This window comes from Rattus rattus, chromosome 14 (assembly GCF_011064425.1).
Source record: "Rattus rattus isolate New Zealand chromosome 14, Rrattus_CSIRO_v1, whole genome shotgun sequence".
NCBI lineage: Eukaryota > Metazoa > Chordata > Mammalia > Rodentia > Muridae > Rattus > Rattus rattus.
The window spans coordinates 50,041,538-50,047,604 of NC_046167.1; the positions used below are offsets into that span (position 1 = coordinate 50,041,538).

The 6,067-nt window shown below is 44.8% G+C and overlaps 1 pseudogene; it reads left to right on the forward strand.

Moving 5' to 3' along the window:
- The first annotated feature begins 4,286 nt into the window (after positions 1-4,286).
- Positions 4,287-4,848, forward strand: LOC116883950 (annotated as a pseudogene).
- Positions 4,849-6,067: the final 1,219 nt, after the last annotated feature.

Consider the following 6,067-nt stretch of genomic DNA (forward strand, 5'->3'; position numbering starts at 1 on the left):
TGAGTCTGAAATCTAACACCACATTCATCCTGATCTTTGAGTAACCAAAGGCAAAGAGAAGATGGGAGAATAGTAATGGAGACTGAAAGTTGGTAGACGGAGTTAGGAGTACAGCTCAGCAGTATGTCCCTTAAATATCTTGCAGGAGGCTGCCATGGGCTCCACCCATGGCCCCAAATCAAGGAAATGAATTTCAAAAAATAAGCAAATGCTTATGTGGTAAACACAGTGCTGACTGTGGCTCCTGTGAAAAATTGGGGCAGGAGCTGGGCCATCCAATTAATTTTGTTGTTCCAGATATTCCGTGTGTCTCAGGATCGCTGTCCTGATGATAAAGCACTCTGACCAAAAGCAACATGGGAAGGAAGGGGCTAATTTGCCTTACACTTCCAGGTCTCGGGCCATCGCTGGGGAAAACCAGGCAGGTACTCAAGGCAAGAATCTGAAACTACTGAGGCACTACTGTGCTGGTTGTCACATTCTGTGTCACCTATTCATGCTTAGCCAGCCTTCTGATACAACCCAGGGCCAACTGCCTGGGTTGGCATTGCCCTCCTGCAGCCATTAGCTGTCAAGACAATCCGCCCAACATGTGCCCATGGGCCAATCTGATCTAGGCCATCCTTCAATCGAGGCTTTCCTCTCAGGTGACCCTAGGTTGGGTCAAGTTGTCAATTAAAGCTAACTAGGAAAGTTGTAACTATTTGTTATCTACCAGGCACTTGGCTGAGTCATGTGCCTCTGTCATTCTGAGGGAGGACAGTCAGATACCATGCTCATTATCTGGAAAGAGAACCAGAAACTTCAAAAGATGGGGTGACCTGTAAAAGGTCGCCAGTCAATGAGTTAAGTAGACTGGACTTAACTCCAGGCCTCTAAAGTCCAAGTTGGAAGCACCAAGCCAGTGTCTGGACATGGACAGACCCATCACACTGTATGCCAAGCTATCTTTTCATTAACATTTTAATTAAAGCATAATGGTTGCACATATCAGTTATATCTTGATGTATATTGTGTGCTGAGGAGTCAAGAGTGTTTGGTACATTTATCTGCTCAAACATTTGTCACTTGTCTGTGAAATGATCCCAGCATTTCTCTTCTATCTCAAAATTCACAGCACATTGTCGTTATATTACCTTAGGCACAATAAAACACCAGAATGTGTTCCTCCTGTGAAGTTACACTGTTCTATGTGATGACTAGCCTGTCCCCAGCCTAACTCCATGTAGCCTCTAGCAAGCACCATTCTACTCTGTGCTTTTATGAAACCAGAGTTGTTCCATGTCTGAGCAATGGCCCACAATGTCTGTTTTTCTATGACTTGCGTGGTTCGGTGAGCACAGTGCCTTCATGTTCATCCATGTTGTTACAAATGGCATGATTTTATCCTGCTTATGTCTAAACACTGTTCTACCATACATATGCACACTTCTTTAGCTTTTTGATAGACCATGAGGGGACTTCACAAGTTTTAACTATTTATCTTTATTTTAAAATGATGGTGTGTGTGTGTGTGTGTGTGTGTGTGTGTGTGTGTGTGTGTGTGTGTGTGTGTGTAGGTACTCCAGGAGGCCAGAAGCATAGGAGACCTCTGGAGCTAGAGTTACAGGCAGTTGTCAGGCATATAAAGTGCTTACTTGAAACTAACCGCCTCCCGCCCTGAGTGCCCAGAGCAGCACTCAGTCTTAACTGCGGAGTCATCTTTCCTGACCCATGAATCTACTTTGATTTTTTAAAAAAAGTTATTTATTTATTTATTTATTTATTTATTTATTTATTTATTTATTTAGTATATGAGTTCACTGTAGCTGTTTTCAGGCACACCAGAAGAGGGCATAGGTTTCCATTACAGATGGTTGTGAGCCACCGTGTAGTTGTGGGAATTGAACTCAGGACCTCCAGAAAAGCAGCCAGTGCTCTAACAGCTGAGCCATCTCTCCAGCCCTACTTTGAATTTTATTAGGAAAGTAATCAGCCAGTTGTCTACTTCCTCTCAGTTGGCTTTGCTACCACTTGCCTTCCAGAGGCACGAGCTTCCTTTGTGCTTTCAGAACTGCTCCTCCAAGCCAGCCCTTCTGACTGAGGCCTGAGTGATGACTGTGATTAGGGGAAGGCAGGAAGATGCTAGCTGCTCTCTGCCTACAACTTCTCCACTGGTCCCTTCTCATCAAGCCTTTGGTGACCCTCAAGTCTCATCCTCAGGTCTCTTTGTCCCCTTCACATTTTCCCAGCCACACAAGTTTCTTAAACCTTAGGATTGGTCGCCTTCACACAGCGCCCTCCCAGGGGCTGCCTCTACAACTTCCTCTCCAGCTTCCTCTCAGGCCCTTAGGTTTCCTTGTAATACTGAGCTGAAACGTGTTCGTGTTATGAAATGCCATGTGTTTATTTGTTGGCTGACATTCTTATCCATTAAAACAAAAACTTTTGCGAGATGATGACTTTGTCTATTTTAGTCACAACCATTATTTCTGATTTCCCAAAATGAATGACCAAGTCCATGCCCAAAAAAGAAAAAGAGTATAAATGAATGGCTCTAAAGAACAATGGTTTGCTTGGAATAGAATGAAAGTAGTTTGGAAATAAAAAGGAGACATTGTGAGCATGCGCGCATGCGCGCGCGCACACACACACGCAGAGAGAGAGAGAGAGAGAGAGAGAGAGAGAGAGAGAGAGAGAGAGAGAGAGAGAGGTGCATGTAACTACGACTAAAGAAAAAGAGGCCACACCAGCTATGGTATATGGGAGAATTTGGAAAGAGAAGTGGGGAAATGATATAATTATATTATAATAGCAAATTTTATTTTAAAAGAAATGAGAGTACAGTTAATGTTCTAAAAATAAGAGAAATCAAAAGCAGCATCTGAGAATGAAAAAGTACATTGTATACTATGTCCCCTTTCTATACATGGTTATAAGCAAAGGGATGAATGGCATTCTCTGCGCACTTCACATAATGAAAGATTTGTATGCAAAATGATCCTGGTCCATTAAAGACAAGCCCTACCCTTGTTGACGCTGAGCTTTCCTTGGGTTGGGTTTGTGAGTTTGTTCCCACACTTTACTACATCCTTAGATGTATTATGCTCTCTTCTGTGCTCTACAGGACAAATGACACTGACCGTCACATGCGGATACTCTTGCTCTCTGCTTCTGTCTGACTGGGCAGAGGAGCATAGCTAACCAGTACCACTACCTTCCTTTCCTTCCATGATGTGTGTCTGTCATCCAAAACCTGCGCTGACACGACACGAATTCAAGGCATTGTGTTGGAGTGGCAGCTAGAGAGGCACTACTGTGACGCCAGTGTGCTCACAGAGAAGGTACGTCCTTCTGTGTTCTTTCTTCTCATTGTTAAGTCAGCCATAGAGACTGAGGTATGATTGAAGTCAGAGCTAAGGGAAGTCACTTCAGTCTGAAATAGCCACACACCTTTCTTTAAAAGTTGTGCAAGCAGGGAGAATATATGAATAATAGTTTTTTTTAACTTTTAACATTGTGCCCCTGTGGGGTTAAGATCTGACAGTACATGTTCAGTGATTTGCTTTGTTATTATTCTGCCTATCTATCTATCTATCTATCTATCTATCTATCTATCTATCTATCTATCTATCTATCTATCTACCTATCTATCTGTTAGGTTTTTTGAGACAGAGTTTCTGTGGGTGGCTCTAGTTGTCCTGGAACTCACCCTGTAGACCAGGATGACCTAGATCCAGGCTGGCATTAAAGATATGGGTCACCACAGCCTGGCAGGGTCATATTGCATAATCCAGGGTAGGCCTGGAATGGAAGATGCTCCTGCCTCAATCACCCAGTGCTGGGATCACTAGTGTGGTTTTCACTGGGTAAAAAAATGTAACGTTTTCATCGTTTATTTTAGTTTAAAAGTTTTCATTATTTATTGGTGTCTATGGAGAGGTGGTGGTGTCCTAGTTGGGGTTATGGTTGCTATGATGAGACACTGTGATTAAAACAACTTGGGGAAGAAAGAGTTTATTTGGCTTATGCTTCTGCAACACGGTCCATCATTGGGAGAATTCAGGACAGGAACTCAAGCAGAGCAGGAACTTGGAGGCAGGAACTGATGTAGGAGTCATGGAGGGATGGTGCTTACTGGCTTGCTTCCTCTGGCTTGCTCACACAGTGGTTGGATTAGAACCCCAAACCAGCAGTCCAGGGATGGCTCCACCCACAGGGGCTGGGTCCCCTGTCATCAACCACTAATTAAAAAATGTCCAATCACAGGCATGAGTTTGTAGGTAAAGCCAGCCTAGAGAAGTCACATGCCTATTTCCAGAAGCTGGATTTGTCATAAAACCCATAGGGACCCTTGGAGAAACTGTGCCTTGACCAGGACCTGAAGTTGAGCAGAGAATATGGGCTCTGGAAAAATGTGAGGTGTGGAAGATCAATTTTACCTTGGGCAAGATCCTCGAGGCCACCTGGGAGCTGTTTACACTGGATAAAAACGCCCCGCGTAGTGGTTCTGAAGGCAATGCTCTACTGAAGCAACTTGTTTGCACTGGGATGCTGGATGAGGGTGAGGTGAAGCTGGATTACATCCTCGGCCTGAAGATGGAGGGTTTTCTGGAGAGGCAGCTGCAGTCCTAGATCTTTAAACTGGGCCTGGTCAAACCTATTGACCATGCTGGTGTGCTCAGCCATCATCATCGGATTGATGGCAAGCAGGTGATGGACGTTGTTGTCCCTCTGGACTCCCAGAAGCACAGTGTCTTCTCCCTCCCTTTACCTTATGGTGGTGGCTGGCCAGGTTCTGTGAAGGGAAAGAACGCCAAGAAGGGCAAGGGTGGTGCTAGAGCCAGTGATGATGAGGAAGAGGATTAAGTGAACACCTTCCTGGACTAAGGATGTCCTAGTTATTCAGTTGACTAACAGATCAAAAGTAACATTTAAAAAAATAAAAGGAAAAGAAAATGCCCTGTAGGGTTGCCTCTACAGCCCGATCTAATGGAGGCATTTTCCCAATGGAGGTTCTTTCTTCCCAGATGACTTCCCCTTGTGCTAAGTTGACATAAAGCTACCCAGCACAGGCGGCAGGGTGGGATGCAGGGAATTCAGAAGACACTTAGTGTGAGTTGTTTCTCTCCGTCCACCTTGTGGGTCTTGCTTAGGTCGTCAGGTTGGTCGGACATCACTTTTACCTGCTGGGACATCTTGAACAGGCCCTAAGGTTGGCTTTATCCAGGAGGATTGTGCTAAACGTCAAACCATGTGCACTTTCAGGGGGATTCTGAGCTAATTCATAGCCGTGGGTCTGATCAGTCTGTTCCAGGTCATGGGGTGTAGGCACACTTTTTTGTTACCAGTGACACATTCCTGGTCCACTGCATTAGGATTCCAGCCTCTGTTTGTCGTTCTTACAGTGAATATGGATCCTTCGAAAATACCGCAATTCAGTTTCTCATCAGGCTGAGACTCTTCTGGAACTGGGGTTGCATTATTTATCTTTTCAGGAGGTCTATCTATTCAGAGGTAAGACCCACTGATTGTTAAGGTCACCTATACAGCTTGTTTGATGGAGAACACCTTACAGTCAGGGAGGCTGGGAGTCATGGTATTCTTGTAACACTGACACCACACAACAGTTGTAGCTTTTGAATACGGGGCTTACAAAGTCAGAACATATGTTTCTTTCAGTTGTTTCCATAGATGAATGTAGCAGTAGTATTGTTAGTCTGCTCTTAACTCCCCAGACTTTGCGCCCATTCTTCTGGCTACTACCCTGGTGTTGTGGATGCTCGAATGAAAGACAGACAGACAGACAGACACAGAGGGGGGAGAGAGAGAGAGAGAGAGAGAGAGAGAGAGAGAGAGAGAGAGAGAGAGAGAGAGAGAGAGAGGTTGATTTAATATGCCCTAAGCAGCTCAATGGCTAGGCCACTCCCAAGCGTCCACATTGCCAATGCCTCCCTACAACACTCCTGAATTATTACTGAAATCCATATCTCATCTTTGCTTCCCGAGACCCAATCAGGGGATTGGCTGCTGGGGCCGCTCTTCCTGGGCTCTTACATGGCTGCATGCTTTCGATTCTCCAGCTCTC